Raw genomic sequence first — 18,358 nt, forward strand, 5'->3', positions numbered from 1 at the left:
GCTGTCTCTCAGGCCCGCTCCTGTATACTGCTACCAGTCTCACTGTGCTCTCTCTCAGGCCCGCCCCTATATACTGCCGCCAGTCTCGCTGTGCTCTCTCTCAGGCCCGCTCCTGTATACTGCCACCAGTCTCTCTGTGCTCTCTCTCTCTCTGTCTCTCAGGGCTGCTCCTTTATAGTGCCGCCAGTCTCGCTGTGCTATCTCTCTCTCTCTCTCTCAGGTTTTCTCCTGTATACTGCCACCAGTCTCACTGTGCTGTCTCTCAGGCCCGCTCCGGTATACTGCCGCCAGTCTCACTGTGCTCTCTCTCTGGCCCACTCCTGTATACTGCCTCCAGTCTCGCTGTGCTCTCTCTCTCTCAGGGCCGCTCCTTATAAACTGCCACCAGTGTAATATCTACGTTTAATATCTAATTTGCCTTTCCTAATCTCTACTTTTGTGACTTTGTGTCAAATTTTGTCTGATAAATGAAAAACCTTGGGACGATTTACTGTGTTAAAGGTGCCATATAAATGCAAATTATCATTGTTGTATCCTTCTGATCTCTGTAAACTTGTAAAGCTGAAGTGCATAACCTGGGTCACATTCGTCTATTGGCTCAGTCTCGAGTCCTGCTGCAGTGTCTCACATTGTATCTGACCTGGCTTCACTCTGCTGCTGAAACCATCTGCTTGTCACCACCTGGACTCAATTTCTCCAACACACTGTTCATTCGCCTCCCATCCTCTATAAGGTGGGACTGTTTTCCTTGGAGAGGAGAAGGCTGAGAGATGATTTGATAGAGGTATTCAAAATCATCAGGGAGTCTGGATAGATTAGATAGAGAGAAACTGTTCCCACTCGTGAGAGGATCAAGAATGAGAGGGTAGAACATGAAAATAATTGTCAAAAACGCAAAAGCAACATGAAGAAATTTTTTTTCCCGTAGCAAGTGGTTAAGGTCTGGAATGCGCTGAGTGAATGTGGTGGAGGCAAGTTCAATTGAAGCATTCAAAAGAGAATTAGACTGTTGTATGAGAAGGAAGAATGTTCAGGGTTAAGGAAAGAAGGCAGAGGAATAGAACAAAGTGAAATGCTCATTAGGAGAACCGATGCAGACACGATGGGCCAAATGGCCACCTTCTGTGCTGTAATGATTCTGTGAAGGTGCAATTTGTGCGAAATCTTCTGTCCATATCCTGTTCCACATTCAGGTCTGCTCACCAGTTAGACCACATCCTCACCAAATTGCATTGACTCCCAACCTCTCAATACGTTCAATTTCAGATCATTGTCTTCAAATCTTTCTGCAGTCTCACCCGCCTGAGCTGGTAACCTCCTGGTGGCTTTTATTTTCTCTCACATTGCTCACTTCTTCCATGCAGCCTGTTTCCCTTCAGCCCCTGATTGGGAGCAGAGCATTCAGCTCTGGAAGGTTATAAATTTCCTCTGCCTTTCTGCAGCTCTCTACAGCTTCAACAAAAGACTTTCTCAAATCAATCATTTTGACCAGACTTTAGCTTACCCTTCCTAATCTTTCTCACTATGGCCCTGTGCCAGTTCATTTAGCTGTTAAATTGTTTTCCAATTTTCCTCTCTCTGAAGTGTCTTGGATTGTTCTCCATGTTAAATGTAATGAATCAATGTAAGTTGTTGTCTATTTATTTTTGTGGGGGAGCAGGAAACTTGTTTCTTTGGGAATGATCCCTGTGGGTTGCTTGACTCAGCTGCACAGTAGCAGTTCGCAGAGGGTTAATGTGCTGGCATTCGTTTGTTTTTGAGGCCGTTGGTTGACATGGGGCTGAGGGCTGCCATGTGTTGAGAGCGGGGACTCTTTCCATGGTTACTGGCTCTCAATGTCAAAATGAAGGGTAGGAACAGCTGTGCATTAACTGTTACTCATCACACTGGTGCCCTGCTCCATCTGCTTCCTCTTCACAGTTCCTCGTTACAGAGACCACACCCCAGCAGCCAGAGACTACAGTTTCTCCTGAGAAAACCACTGCAATCCTCCAAATATTTCTCTCTCCAGCCAGACAACATTAGCTGCAATACAGCTAAAAATGACAGTAAAACCCATTACAATTTAATTTTGTATTTCCATCTTTTTTTTTTAGTTCTCTGTTATATACAGAGTAAAGCTGTCTCGACACTGTCCCATCAAACACTCCCAGGACAGGTACAGCACTGGGATTGGCTGGGCAATTTGGGAAGCACTTGCTGCCTGCAATCAGGGAGAGCAGCTCCACCTGTGTTGCTGCAACTGCAACTGGAGTGGAGTAACTGGAGAGGAGACAGCAGAGTGGAGTAACTAAAGAGGTGACTGTAGAGTGGAGTAACTAAAGAGGTGACTGTAGAGTGGAGACAGCTGCATTTATTGTGGAACTTTTGCAAGACTAAGAAGACCTTCAAGTCATTTTGGAGAGGTGGGTGTTGGAGCATCGGAGAACTGAGGAGGACACAAATAACCTCCCACAAATGTTAGGGAACCAAGGGGCTAATGAGAGGGAGGAACTGAAGAAAATCGATATTAGTGAAAAAAAAGTGCTAGGGAAATTAATGGAGTTAAAGGTTGACAAATCCCCAGGGCCTGATAATCTACATCCCAGAGTACTAAAGGAAGTGGCCCTGGAAATAGTGGATGCATTGGTGGTCATCTTCCAAAATTCTATAGACTCTGGAGCAGTTCCTACAGATTGGAGGGTGGCAAATGTAACCCCACTATTTAAAAAAGGAGGGAGAGAAAAAACAGGGAATTACAGACCAGTTAGCCTTACATCAGTAGTGGGGAAAATGCTAGAGTCTGTTCTAAAGGATGTGATAGCAGAACACCCGGAAAGCATAAACGGGACTGGACAAAGTCCGTATGGGTTTACGAAAGGGAAATCATGCCTAATAAATCTACTGGAGTTTTTTGAGTATGTAACTAGTAGAGTAGATAAGGGAGAACCAGTGGATGGGGTGTATTTGGATTTTCAGAAGGCTTTTGATAAGGTCCCACATAAGAGGTTAGTGTGCAAAATTAAAGCACATGGGATTGGGGGTAATATACTGGCATGGATTGAGAATTGGTTGACAGACAGGAAACAGAGAGTAGGAATAAACGGCTCTTTTTCCAGGTGGCAGGCAGTGATTAGTGGGTACCGCAACGATCAGTGCTTGGGCCCCAGATTTTCACTGGCCAATTTACCTATCAACCTGCAAATCTTTTGGCATGTGGGAGGAAACTGGAGCACCCGGAGGAAAACCACGCCGACACAGGGAGAACTTGCAAACTCCACACAGGCAGTACCCAGAATTGAACCCGGGTCGCTGGAGCTGTGAGGCTGCGGTGCTAACCACTGCGCCACTGTGCCGCCCTAGAGTGACAGACTCTTCCACAGGCGCTGCAGATAAAATTGGTTGTTGGGGCTGTTACACATTTGGCTCTCTCCTTGCACTTCTGTCTTTTTTCCTGCCAACTGCTAAGTCTCTTCGACTCGCCACACTTTAGCCCTGCCTTTACGCCTATCCACCAGCTCTGGCGATCACTGGCAACTGACTCCCACGACTTGTGGTCAATGTCACAGGACTTCATGTCGTGTTTGCAGATGTCTTTAAAGTGGAGACATGGACGGCCGTTGGGTCTGATACCAGTGACGAGCTTGCTGTACAATGCATCCTTGGAGATCCTGCCATCTTCCATGCGGCTCACGTGGCCAAGCCATCTAAAGTGCCGCTGGCTCAGTAGGGTGTATATGCTGGGGATGTTGGCTGCCTTGAGGACTTCTGCGTTGGAAATACGGTCCTGCCACCTGATGCCAAGGATTCTCCAGAGACAGCGAAGATGGAATGAATTGAGGCGTCGCTGTTGGCTGACATACTTTGTCCAGGCCTCACTGCCATAGAGCAAGGTACTGAGGACACAGGCTTGAAACACTTGGACTTTTGTGTTCCGTGTCAGTGCGCCATTTTCCCACACTCTCTTGGCCAGTCTGGACATAGCATTGGAAGCCTTTCCCATGCGCTTGTTGATTTCTGCATCGAGAGACAGGTTACTGGTGATAGTTGAGCCTAGGTAGGTGAACTCTTGAACCACTTCCAGAGTGTGGTCGCTGATATTGATGGATGGAGCATTTCTGACGTCCTGTCCCATGATGTTCATTTTCTTGAAGCTGATGGTTAGGTCAAATTCGTTGCAGGCAGCTGCAATCCTGTCGATGAGTCTGTGCAGACACTCTTCAGTGTGAGATGTTAATGCAGCATTGTCAGCAAAGAGAAGTTCCCTGATAAGGACTTTCCGTACTTTGGTCTTCGCTCTTAGACTGGCAAGGTTGAACAACCTGCCATCTGATCTTGTGTGGAGGAAAATTCATTCTTCTGAAGACTTGAACGCATGTGAGAGCAGCAGGGAGAAGAATATCCCAAACAGTGTAGGTGCGAGAACACAGCCCTGTTTCACGCCACTCAGGATGGGAAAGGGGTCTGATGAGGTGCCGCTATGCTGAATTGTGCCTTTCATATTGTCATGGAATGAGGTGATGATACTTAACAACTTTGGTGGACATCCGATCTTTGCTAGTCGTCTGAAGAGACCACGTCTGCTGACGAGGTCAAAGGCTTTGGTGAGATCTATGAAAGCAACGTAGAGGGGCATCTGTTCGCGGCATTTCTGCTGTAGCTGGCGAAGGGAGAACAGCATGTCAATGGTGGATCTCTCTGCTCGGAAGCCACACGATGTCCCAGGGTAGACACGCTCAGCCAGCTTCTGGAGTCTGTTCAAAACAACTCGAGCAGAGGCTTTCCCCACTATGCTGAGCAGGGAGATTCCACGGTAGTTGCTGCAGTAACCTTGTTCTTATGGTGGATGATGATATTGGCATTGCGCATGTCCTGTGGTACTGCTCCCTCGTCCCAGCACAGGCAAAGCAGTTCATGGAGTGCTGAGAGTATAGCAGGCTTGGCACACTTGGTTATTTCAGGGGTAATGCCGTCCTTTCCAGGGGCTTTTCCACTGTCTAGAGAATCAAAATGAGTTCCGATTTTGTTGGCTGTTCGTCCAGCTTATCCATGACTGGCAGAGACTGGGCTACATTGAGGGCGGTATCAGTGACATAATTTTCCCTGGAGTACAGTGCTAGGTAGTGCTGCACCCAGCGGTCCATTTGCTTGCATTGTTCAGTGATCGTGTCCCCTGATTTAGATTTGAGAGGGGCGATCTTCTTGATGGTTGGCCCAAAAGCTCTCTTAATGCCATCATACATTCCTCTGATGTTTCCAGTGTCGGAGGCCAGCTGAATACGACTTTTTAGGTGTTGCCAGTAGTGATTTGCGCAGCGCCTGGCTGTTCTTTGCGCGGTGCTTCTGGCGGCTTTAAGTGCTACGGATGTTAGCTCGCTGAGGGCTTTCTTGTCGTTCAACAGTGCAATGCGCTTAGCGGCTATGACAGGCTCCAGCTCTTCAAAGTGAAATTGAAACCAGTCTGCATTCTGCTTCTCACGTTTGCCATAGGTGGTCATTGCTGAGTCATAGATGGCGCCTGGCGCCTCTGATGTGGGCCCACTTGGTCTCTGCATTTCCTGCAGGAGTGTTTTGAAGGGCTTTTCCAAGCGAATTAAGAAACTTATGTGATAGCTGTAGGTAGAAATATCTGCTCGTGTTGATGTGCGGGCGGCCCTTCGGCTTGGAGTGATGTAGCTTCTTTGGTTTGAGTCTAACTTTGCTGCACACCAGGGAGTGGTCGATGTCGCAGTCCGCACTGTGGAAGCTGCGTGTGATTTGGACACTGTTTAAGGAGGCTCGCCTTGTTACGATGAGGTCCAGCTGGTGCCATTGACGTGATCTTGGGTGCCTCCATGAAACCTGGTGACAGGGTTTAGTGTGAAGAAACGAGTTGGTGATGCAGAGGTTGTGATAGGTACACAACTCCAGCAGTCTCTGTCCATCCTCATTCATCCTTCCATTGCCATAGTGCCCGAGGCTGTAGGGCGATGAGTCATGGTCGGCCCCAACCCTGGCGTTAAAGTTCCCCAGCAGGACCAAATGTTCAGTAATAGGAATGCTACTAATGATATTATGGAGTTCCTCGTAGAACTGGTCTTTAACTTCAGGTGGGGAGCAGAGTGTTGGAGCATAGATGCTGAGTAGGTGTACCGGTCCAGAGGCGGTGAGCAGTCGGATGGACGGTATGCACTCCGAGCCATTTGAAGGTGGCTCGATAATGCTGAGCAAAGAGTTTCTGATGGCGAAGCCCACTCCATGCTGTCTTGGTTCTTCTGGATCCCTACCCTACCAGAAGAAAGTGTAGTCTTGCTCTCTTAGAGATCCGCTCGCAGGGAGGCGTGTCTCCTGAAGTGCTGCAATGTCCACATTGAGTCTACTCAGCTCGTTGTTAATGATGGTGGTCTCCCGAGAGTCGTCGATTTGTGTAAGGTCTTCCGACAGGCCAGGACACACAGTTCTGATGTTTCAGCTTGCAAAACGAAGGGCTGGTACCTTCTTTCCTTTTTTAGTCGTGCTGTTTGGTGCGGTGTTACAGTCCACTTGTCGGGCAATGACCCTGAGCTCCAAGCACCCATTGAAGCAGGTGGACTGTGGCGGGACAGAACCTTTTTGACCAGGGGCTGCCGTTTGAGGCGGGCGGTATCTGTCCAGTGAGATGTGATGACCTCTCCGACCGACAAAGGCAACCCGCAGCGCCCAATCTCTACGCCAATTGAGCTGGGGTTAAAACCCGTAACTGCTGCCTTCCATGTTGTTCGGTCGCTGTGAGGCAACTGTGGAGTGACCTCTCCATGGCGCATGCCTCGGTGGAATGTATGGAGGTTGTGAGTTGCCCAAGCGTGAAACCCCCCTCTTGGCCTTCCTGGTGAGGTCCAAAGGAGTGCAGAGCACGATGTTTGGCACCAGTATGGCTGCAGGAACTGCCGGAAACATGCCAAAGGTGACACAGGACTGTCTTAGGGGTTCCGCTCTGGATTTTCTGTTAGGGTTTACTCCCTTAGCCTTAATCTCTCCCGAAGCGGGAAGGCAGTGTGAGGAGGGGTGGGTTGGGGGGAAGGGGGTGTGAGGGAGGGGAAGGGTTTGGGGGGTGGAGGGGGTGGGGGAGGACCAATCTGTATGTAGATTAAAGTCACCCATGATTACAGTTGTACTCTTATTGCATGCGTCTCAAATTTCCTGTTTAATGCCATTCCTTACATCTCCACTACTGTTTGGGGGCCTATAGACAACACCTTGGTGTTTCTTAGCTCCACCCATACAGATTCCACATCATGATTTTCCGAGCCAATATCCTTCCTCACTATTGCATTGATTTCCTCCTTTGCTAACAACGCTACCCCACCTCCTTTCCCTTTTTGCCTGTCCTTCCTAAATATTGAATATCCCTGGTTATTCAGTTCCCATCCTTGGTCACCCTGCAGCCATGTCTCTGTAATCGCAGCTATATGATAACCTTTATATCTATTTGCGTTTTAATTCATCTACCTTATTGCGAACGCTCCGCGCATTACGACACAATGCCTTTAGACTTGTCTTTTTAACATGTAGTCACCTTAGCTTTATTTTGCACTATGGCCCTATTTGTTTCTCACCTTTGTTTTCTCTGCCTTCCACTTTTTCTTCTTACTTTTCTGCCTTTCATTTCTATCCTTGTTTCTCCCTCCTGTCTCCCTGCTCAGATTCCCATCCCCCTGCCATTTGAGTTTAAACCCTCCCTGACAGCACTAGCAAGCACCCCCCACCGAGGAAATTAGTCCCGGTCCTGTCCAGATGAAACCTGCCCAGCTTGTACTGGTCCCACCTTCCCCAGAATCGGTCCCAATGTCCCAGGAGTCTGAATCCCTCCCCCCTACCCCATTTCTCCAGCCACGTATTCATCTAATATATCCTGCTGTTTCTGCTCTCGCTGGCACATGGCACTGGTAGTAATCCTGAGATTACTATCTTTGAGGTCCTACTTTTTAATTTACGTCCTAACTCCCTATATTCACCTTTTAGGACCTCACCCCTTTTTTTAAACCTGTGTCGTTGGTACCGATATGTACCACGGCAACTGGCTGCTCGCCCTCCCCCCTCAGAATGCCCTACAGCCGCTCAGAGACTTCCTTGACCCTAGCACCAGGGAGGCAACATGCCATCCTGGAGTCTCTTTTGCGGTCATAGAAACGTCTGTCTGTTCCCTTTACGATTGAATCCCCTATCACTATAGCCTTGCCACTCTTCTTCCTCCCCTCCTGTGCAGCAGAGCCATCCGTGGTGCATGAACTTGGCTCCTGCTGCTTTCCCCTGAGCCATCTCGCCCAACAATATCCAAAGCGGTATATCTGTTTGATGGGGGGATGGCCACAAGGGACTCCTGCACTACCTGCCTTCCTCTACTCTGCCTGAGATCTGAAGTGCATTTAGGGATGGGAAATAAATGCTGGCCCTGCCAGCATTGCCCACATCTGTGAGTGAATAAACAAAAGATTACATGCTCCCACAGCTTTCTGATTCTATCCTGAAATGTTAATTCTGAGAGTATTACCAATTGAGCCAAGCTGGTCTGAGCAGCAGGATGCAGGTTAATGGCTGCAGTTTCTCTCCCCTTCAGTTCTTACTGTTTTCTGGTGAGAACAGCTAAAGTGAGGCCAGTCTGAGCACAGTGATAGAAAATCTGGGAGAGAAGATACCCCAGTTAAACCCAAGAAATAATACCCATTAGTATCAGCAGAGGGCAACAGTACATTGCATTCACACCTCTGCCTCTCAATGCAGTACTTACTGCAGTGCATAATGTGATTGGCCCATCTCCCTGTAATAATTTGAACAAAATATATGGATACGCTTGATGTATGGTCCCCTGGAAGTGATGAGGGCAAGGGGTGGGGTGTGGTCCTGAGGTGAGAGGGTCCCAGGGGCAATGACTGTTCAAGGCTGAAGCTCTGCTTCCGTACTCCAGATAATGGGACAATGTTTTGGACCGCGCAAGACCATGGGACATGTTCAAAGAAAGCATCGATAGACAGCCGTGGGCAATCCAATACTAACTTTGTATGTGTGTGTTTATTTAATAAAACAGCTCAGAATTCAAGTGCAACAAAGAGCGACACTTGTATGTTTATGCAGAGTTGCACTGGGACTGCCTGGTGTCTCTCTCAACTGCACTAAACTCATTGCTTCTTCATCCCGCACCCTGACACAAGAGCAATTGAACACTTCCCCTCAGGACTCTAGCAACTGGGATTAATCAATAGCTCCCAGTAAGCATGTCTCTGCTTTTCGGATCGATATTGCCTTCTCACCATGTCCCTCAGTCCCCTCTCTCCTGATGCTATTAATTACTGAGCTTGCTTATACTGCCCACGTGCACTTCCAGGGAAACTGTCGTGTGGGGGTAACGGGGAATGAAGCTTGGGAGTCAGGGGCGGACCTGAGGTGCAGGGTCTCGTCTCTCTACCAGCTCTTGGGTCTGGTTCTGTTTCATTCTGGTGTTTCCACTTTAGTGGTTTGGAGCTCATTTAGTAATTTGAAAGACTTCACAGGCAGTGTGTTCTGCAAGTGCTGATAATTGACCTTTTCTCCGCAGTATCACTGTTTACATGGGTGAACGTATCTGTGAAGCGCCGATACTGAAATCAGACGAGTACACATTTACTCTGCCTCGCGCACAAATCCGCCAATGCAGCCAGCAGTTCCTTCTGATAAGAAGTTCTTATGTGTTGGGTCAGGGCTATGTTGAGAACAGCCAGTGATGCCAGCCTGTAATCTCTGTCATTAAGTACCAGTGCTATTCTGACATGATGGACATTCTGAAAGTAGTCAGATAATGATGCATTCTCAGGCTGTTTGGATATTTTGTCTGTGTGTCTCTGTTGCTCAATCTTTTTCCCCTTTTTTTCTATCATTCTCTCCCTTTTTCTCTTTTGTCTCTTTCTGTCTCCCTTACTCATTTTTGCTCTCAGAACTGTTATAGCACAGAAGGAGGCCATTTGGCTTGTTAAGCCTGTGCCAGTTCTCTGCAAGAGCAATTTAGCTAGTCCCATTCTCCTGCCCCTTTCCCCATAGCCCTGTAAATTTTTCCCTTCCGGTGCTTATCCAATTCCCTTTTGAAGGCCCTGATTGCATCTGCCTCCACCACAGTCTCGGGGAGTGCATTCCAGATCCGTACCACTTGCTACTCAACAAACGTTTTTCTTCATATTGCCTTTGGTTCTTTTGTGATTCATCTTAAATCTGTGTCCTTTGGTTCTCAACCCTTCTGCCAATGGGAACAGTTTTTCCACAACCACCCTGTTCAGACCCCTCATGATTTTGAATACCTCTATCAAATCTCCTCTCAACCTTCTTTGTTCTAAGGAGAACAACGATGGGGTGAAGGGCCTGTTTCTGTGCTGTATAACTCTAACAACCCCAACTTCTACAGCCTTACCTTGTAGCTAAATTCCCTCATCCCTGGAACCATTCTGGTAAATCTCCTCTGGACACTCACATGCTTCATAAAGTGTGGTGACCAGAACTGGACACAGTACTCTAGTTGTGGCCTAACCAGAGCTTTGTAAAGGGTCAGCATAACTTCCCTGCTTTTGTACTCATTTATGAAGCTCAAGATCCCATATGCTTTGTTAATTACTCTCACAGTACGTCTTGTCACCTTCAAAGATCAATGCACATGCAACCCCAGGTCCCTCTGTCCCTGCACATTCTTTAGAACTGTGCCATTAAGTACATGTTGCATCTCCCTATCCCTTCTGCCAAAATGAATCACCTCACACTGTTCTGTATTAAATTCCGTCTGCCACTTCTCTGCCCGGTCTGCTAACCTATCTGTGTCCTGTTGCAGTTGATTGGTATCATCCTCACTGCCATATCTCCAAGTTTGGTATCATTGGCAAATTTTGAAATTTTACTCTGTATTCCAATATCCAAGTCATTTATATATGTCAAAAAAAGCAGTGGTCCTAGCACTGACCTTTGGGGAACACCACTGCCGACCACCCTCCAGTCTGAAAAATAACCATTTACCATGACTTGCTGTTTTCTGTCCTTAAGCCAATTTTTTACCCAAGCTGACTCTGACTCTCCTATTCCATGAGCCTCAATCTTGTTAACCAGCCTTTTATGTTGTACTTTGTCAAACGCTTTCTTAAAATCCATATCGACAGAATCCACCGCATTCCCATCATCAGCTATCTCTGTCACCTCAGGAAACAATTCAATTAGATTAGTCAAGCATTATTGCCATTTACAAATCTGAACTGGATCTTTAACTCAAATCTCTCTAAGTGCCTATTGATTTTTTTCCCTCTGATTATTGTTTCTAAAACCTTATCCACCACTGATGTTAAACTAACTGGCCTGTTGTTACTAGGAATAAAGGTGTCACATTTGTCACTCTCCAATCCTCTGGTACCTCCCCCCATATCCAGGGAAGATTGGAAGATCATGGCTAGCCCTTCTGCTATCTCCACCCCTTCTCCCTTCAGCAACCTGGGATGCAAACCATCCGGACCACGAGACTTATCCACTCTAAGCATAGTCAGCCTTTCCAGTACATCCTGCCTATTAATTTTCACCTCATCCATTACTTCTACCATCTCCCTTTCTACCAATATTTTATCAGCATCTTCTTCCTTAGTAATCACTGATGCAAAGTGCTTGTTCAGTACTCTAGTCTTGCCCTGCCTCTCTAAGCATATATCACTCTCTTTGTCCCTAATAAGCCCCACCCTGCCTCCTGCTACCCACTTAGTATTTACATGCCAGTAGAAGATTTTTGGGTTCCCTTTTATGTTTACTGCCATATTGTTATTTTATTCTCTCTTTGTAGTGAGGTCAGGGATAAGGTTACAAGGACGCAAGAGGGCACTGGCAAGCAAGAACCTGGTTTAAAGTGTGTCTACTTCAACGCCAGGAGCATCCGGAATAAGGTGGGTGAGCTTGCAGCATGGATTGGTACCTGGGATCTCGATGTAGTGGCCATTTCGGAGACATGGGTAGAGCAGGGGCAGGAATGGATGTTGCAGGTTCCGGGATTTAGATGTTTCAGTAAGAACAGAGAAGATGGTAAAAGAGGGGGGGGGTGTGGCATTGTTAATCAAGGAGAGTATTACAGCGACAGAAAGGACGTTTGAGGACTCGTCTACTGAGGTAGTATGGGCCGAGGTTAGAAACAGGAGAGGTGAGGTCACCCTGTTGGGAGTCTTTTATAGACCTCCAAATAGTTCCAGAGATGTAGAGGAAAGGATAGCGAAGATGATTCTCAACAGGGGCGAGAGTAACAGGGTAGTTGTTATGGGGGACTTTAACTTTCCAAATATCGACTGGAAATACTATAGTTCGAGTACTTTAGATGGGTCAGTTTTTGTCCAGTGTGTGCAGGAGGGTTTTCTGACACAGTATGTAGACAGGCCAACCAGGGGCGATGCCACATTGGATTTGGTACTGGGTAATGAACCCGGCCAGGTGTTAGATTTAGATGTAGGTGAGCACTTTGGTGATAGTGATCACAATTCGGTTAGGTTTACCTTAGCGATGGGCAGGGACAGGTATATACAGCAGGGCAAGAATTATAGCTGGGGGAAAGGAAATTATGATGCGATTAGGCAAGATTTAGGATGCGTAGGATGGGGAAGGAAACTGCAGGGGATGGGGACAATCGAAATGTGGAGCTTATTCAAGGAGCAGCTACTGCGTGTCCTTGATAAGTATGTACCTGTGAGGCAGGGAGGAAGTTGTCGAGCGAGGGAGCCGTGGTTTACGAAAGAAGTTGAAGCGCTTGTCAAGAGAAAGAAGAAGGCTTATGTTAGGATGAGACGTGAAGGCTCAGTTAGGGCGCTTGAGAGTTACAAGCTAGCCAGGAAGGATCTAAAGGGAGAGCTAAGAAGAGCAAGGAGAGGACACGAGAAGTCATTGGCGGATAGGATCAGGGAAAACCCTAAGGCTTTCTATAGGTATATCAGGAATAAAAGAATGACTAGAGTTAGATTAGGGCCAATCAAGGATAGTAGTGGGAAGTTGTGTGTGGAATCAGAGGAGGTAGGGGAAGTGTTAAATGAATATTTTGCGTCAGTATTTACAGTGGAGAAAGAAAATGTTGTCGAGGAGAATACTGAGATTCAGGCTACTAGGCTAGATGGGATTGAGGTTCACAAGGAGGAGGTGTTAGCAATTTTGCAAAGTGTGAAAATAGATAAGTCCCCTGGGTCAGATGGGATTTATCCTAGGATTCTCTGGGAAGCCAGGGAGGAGATTGCAGAGCCTTTGTCCTTGATCTTTATGTCGTCATTGTCAACAAGAATAGTGCCGGAAGACTGGAGGATAGCAAATGTTGTCCCCTTGTTCAAGAAGGGGAGTAGAGACAGCCCTGGTAATTATAGACCTGTGAGCCTTACTTCGGTTGTGGGTAAAATGTTGGAAAAGGTTATAAGAGACAGGATTTATAATCATCTTGAAAAGAATAAGTTCATTAGCGATAGTCAGCACGGTTTTGTGAAGAGTAGGTCGTGCCTCACAAACCTTATTGAGTTTTTCGAGAAGGTGACCAAACAGGTGGATGAGGGTAAAGCAGTGGATGTGGTGTATATGGATTTCAGTAAGGCGTTTGATAAGGTTCCCCATGGTAGGCTATTGCAGAAAATACGGAAGTATGGGGTTGAAGGTGATTTAGAGCTTTGGATCAGAAATTGGCTAGCTGAAAGAAGACAGAGGGTGGTGGTTGATGGCAAATGTTCATCCTGGAGTTTAGTTACTAGTGGTGTACTGCAAGGATCTGTTTTGGGGCCACTGCTGTTTGTCATTTTTATAAATGACCTGGAAGAGGGTGTAGAAGGGTGGGTTAGTAAATTTGCGGATGACACCAAGGTCGGTGGAGTTGTGGTAGTGCCGAAGGATGTTGTAGGGTTCAGAGGGACATAGATAGGCTGCAGAGCTGGGCTGAGAGATGGCAAATGGAGTTTAATGCGGGAAAGTGTGAGGTGATTCACTTTGGAAGGAGTAACAGGAATGCAGAGTACTGGGCTAATGGGAAGATTCTTGGTAGTGCAGATGAACAGAGAGATCTTGGTGTCCAGGTGCATAAATCCCTGAAGGTTGCTACCCAGGTTAATAGGGCTGTTAAGAAGGCATATGGTGTGTTAGCTTTTATTAGTAGGGGGATAGAGTTTCGGAGCCACGAGGTCATGCTGCAGCTGTACAAAACTCTGGTGAGACCGCACCTGGAGTATTGCGTGCAGTTCTGGTCACCGCATTATAGGAAGGATGTGGAAGCTATGGAAAGGGTGCAGAGGAGATTTACTAGGATGTTGCCTGGTATGGAGGGAAGGTCTTACGAGGAAAGGCTGATGGACTTGAGGTTGTTTTCGTTGGAGAGAAGGAGGAGGAGAGGTGACTTAATAGAGACATATAAGATAATCAGAGGGTTAGATAGGGTGGATAGTGAGAGTCTTTTTCCTCGGATGATGATGGCAAACACGAGGGGACATAGCTTTAAGTTGAGGGGTGATAGATATAGGACAGATGTCAGAGGTAGTTTGTTTACTCAGAGAGTAGTAGGGGCGTGGAACGCCCTGCCTGCAACAGTAGTAGACTCGCCAACTTTAAGGGCATTTAAGTGGTCATTGGATAGACATATGGATGAAAATGGAATAGTGTAGGTCAGATGGTTTCACAGGTCGGTGCAACATCGAGGGCCGAAGGGCCTGTACTGCGCTGTAATGTTCTAATTGCCAGTCTTATTTTCCTCCACTTCCCCTCGCAACATATTGTATTTGGCCTGATTCTTGCTTGAAGAATTCATCTGACATGCATCATCCACCCTCTTTCTTTTTTGTTTCTTCATATTCTCTATCTCTTTCATCAAGAAAGCCTGCACCTGAAACATCTCCTCCTGAAAGATTGTTTTGTTACAGCTTTTCCTATCAATCTTTGGTTCCATTTAACTTGGCTAGATCCCCTTTCATCCCATTGAAGTTAGCCCTCTTCCAAATTTCGAAGTTCTACTTCAGATTGTTCCTTGCTCTTCTCCATTGTTAGTCTAAACCTTATGATACAATGATCACTCTTATCGAGTGTTCCTCCACAGACACTTGGCCTACCAGATCCAGAAAAGTCTCCTTCCTAGTTGGACCAAGAACATACTGGTCAAGGAAGTTCTCCTGAACACATTTCAGAAATTCCTCCCCCTTTCCTTTTACTCTCACATTATTGAATCGATATTTGGGTAATTAAAGTTCCCCAATATCATCACTCTATTATTACACATCAGTGATTTCCCTGCAAATCTGCTCCTCTGTCTTTCTCTCACTGCTTGGATGCCTATAGATTAGACCAAGTAGTGTGATCATACCTTTCTTGCTTCTCAACTGTATGGATTCTGTCCTTGCTCCTTCAAGGGCATCCTCTCTTTCCAACACTACAATGTCGTCCCTAATCAGTACTGCCACCCCACCTCCCTTTTTCCTTCCCTATCTTTTCATAGAGTCATTGAAAGTTTACGGCACAAAAAGAGTGCACTTGGCCCATTGTGATTGTGCCGGCCGAAAAAAACCCCAGCCTAATCCCACTTTCCAGCATTTAGTTCATAGCCCTGCAGGTTACAGCACTTCAGGTGCACATCCGGGCACCTTTTAAATGAGATGAGGTTTTCTGCCTCTACCTTCAGGAAGTGAGTTCCAGACCCCCCCACTACCCTCTAGGTGAAAAAAATGTTCTTCATCTCCCCTGTAATCCTTTTACCAATCACTTTAAATCTATGCTCCCTTGTCACCGACCCCTCTGCTCAGGTAAATAGGTCCTTCACCTTCACTCTATCCAGGCCCTCACAGTTTTGTAAATTTCAATCAGATCTCCCCTCAGCTTTCTCTGTTCCAAGGAGAACAACCCCAGCCTATTCAATCTTTCCTCATAGCTACATTTTTTCAGTCCTGGCAACATCCTCATAAATCTCCTCTGTACCCTCTCTAGTGCAATTACATCCTTTCTGTAATGAGTGACCAGAACTGCACACAGTACTCAAGTTGTGGCCTAACCAATGTTTTATATCGTTCCAGCATAACCTCTCTGCTCTTATATTCTATACCTCGGCTAATAAAGGAAAGGATTCCTTTTCTGAACACTTTGTATCCTTGAATATTAAGCATCCAATCTGCACCATTTTTAAGCCATGTTTCCATTATTGCTGCTCATCATATTCCCACCCAGCTATTTGTGCTTGTAGCTCACCAACCTTATTCACCACACTTTCTTTGTTTACATACATGCATTCTAAGCCTGCATTTGTATTCCTTGTAGTCATTCTTAGTCTGCTCCTACTTAATATGGAACTCCTTCCTTCTCCAGTACTATCCAACACTCTCAATTTGTGCATTTTATTCCTATTTTCTATTTCTATATCCTGGTGCCCACCCACCTGCCAGTTTAGTTTAACTTCCTGCGAGGACTTGGGGTCCAAGCCCTGTTGAGGTGTGACCCGTCCCTTTTGAATCGGGCCCTCCTGTCCCAGAACTGGTCCCAATGCCCCAAGAGTTTAAAGCCCTTCCTCCTGCACCATGCCTCAAGCCATGCATTGATCCTCTCTATCTTCCTATTTCTACTCTTTCTATAGAATGTGGCACTGGCAGTAATCCAGAGATTACAGCCTTGGAGGCCCTACTTTTTAACTTCCTTCTGTAGTTCCTGAAAATCTGACCATAGGACCTCGGTACTTGCTCTCTCTATGTCGTTGGTACCAACGTGTACCACAAATTCTGGCTCACTCCCTTCCCCCAGCAGAATGGTCTGCGTGGTGTCCTTTATCCTGGCATCAGGGAGGCAACACATCATGTGGGAATGATGATGGTTACAGAAATGCCTATCTGCCCCCCCCGTTAACGATGGAATCTGTTAGGACGACTGCATTTCTAATCTTTGTTGTTCCCTCCTATGCCGTCCCTTGCCCATTGGTGCCATGGTCTGGACTGCACTCCTTCAAGGTGCCTTCACTCCCAGCAGTCTCCAATGCTGATTACTGGTTTGAGAGTGGAACACACCCCGAAGATTCTTGCCTCTTCCTACTCTTCTGGGTGGCCGTCCATCTATTATTCTGAGTTCTCACTGCCTGTGGGGTGATCACCTCCTAGACCGTCCGTTCCTGCAAACTCTCCTGCTCCCTGCTGTCTGCAATGACTCCAGCTACCCCTCAAGCTTGGAAATCCTGAGCTCAAGTAGCTGGAGACACTTCCTCAACATGTGGTCGCCCAAGATACATGAGTCCTGAAGTTCCCACATGGTGCTGGAATTGCAAACAGCAGGGCTTAGCTGCCCATTCAGGAGCTAAAAGATCTCTGTCCCCTCTTTTAGAATCTAGTTAGTACCTTGTTTAAACTATCAATGTTAATTAATGCTTCTAGACCTGCTCTGATCTAATACTCTTATTAATTTGTTTACTGTTATACTGACCCTGCTCATGCTGACAATACTTTTAGTTTTTTGTTATCTTGCTCCCTGACGCTCACACACTCTCCCTCACCTCGGCGCTCTCCAAACAACGAATCATTTACCCTTGTCCTGTGATGTCACTATGATTTTAGGTTGAGAAATGGTTCCATTCTCTGCTGTATAACACCATTGACCTTGCGACGGAGCAGTCTTTTCACAGTCTACTTCAGAAATGTCAAAATTTCTCTCAGATTTCACCAGTTAATTGAACACAAAATTGTCCCATGACAAGCTCAATCAGCTTTGTCCTCATATGTCTAAATGAAAAGTATTTTCAACAAAGTCAACAATTTGCATTTCTGTAACACCTTTAATGTTGTAAATGTCCCACCGTTCTGCACAGAAGCTTATTGGTCAAAATTCAAGGAGAATTTGGTCAAAGAGGTAGATTTTAAGGAGCATCTTAAAGGTAGAGAGCAAAGTAGAGAGGCGGAAAGATTTAAGGGAGTTAGTTCCAGAGTTCATGGCTTCGGCAGATGACAATAGGCTGCCAGTGGTGGAGACATGAAAATTGAGTTGTGCAAGAGGCCAGAATTGAAGGAGTGCAGAGATTTCGACGGGTTCCAGGTCATAGAGTTATACAGCACAGAAACAGGCCGTTCGGCCCACCGTGTCTGCACTGGCCATCAAGCACCTATCTATTCTAATCCCATTTTCCAGCATTTGGCCCGTAGCCTTGTATGCTTTGGCATTTCAAGTGCTCATCTGAATACTTAATGTTGTGAGGGTTCCTGCCTCTACCAGCCCCTCAGGCAGTGCATTCCAGATTCCAGCCACCCTCTGGGTGGAATTTTTTTCCCTCAAATCCCCTCTAAACCTCCTGCCCCTTACCTTAAATCTATGCCTCCTGGTTATTGACACCTCCTCTAAGGGAAAAGTTTCTTCCTATCTACCCTATCTATACCCCTCATAATTTTGTATGCCTCAATCAGGTCCCCCCTCA

The 18,358-nt window shown here is 46.5% G+C and overlaps 1 protein-coding gene across 4 annotated transcripts in view; it reads left to right on the forward strand.

The window, feature by feature from the left end:
• Positions 1 to 11,774: 11,774 nt before the first annotated feature.
• cbfa2t3 (CBFA2/RUNX1 partner transcriptional co-repressor 3) overlaps positions 11,775 to 18,358 on the forward strand; it is a 194,863-nt gene continuing 188,279 nt past the window's right edge. For all 4 annotated transcript variants that reach the window (XM_068048969.1, XM_068048964.1, XM_068048966.1 and 1 more), the window contains exon 1: positions 11,775 to 11,870. The gene's annotated coding sequence lies outside the window, so the exon portion shown is untranslated. The remainder of the gene's footprint in view (positions 11,871 to 18,358) is intronic.

The sequence above is a fragment of the Heterodontus francisci genome, chromosome 17 (assembly GCF_036365525.1).
Source record: "Heterodontus francisci isolate sHetFra1 chromosome 17, sHetFra1.hap1, whole genome shotgun sequence".
Lineage (NCBI taxonomy): Eukaryota > Metazoa > Chordata > Chondrichthyes > Heterodontiformes > Heterodontidae > Heterodontus > Heterodontus francisci.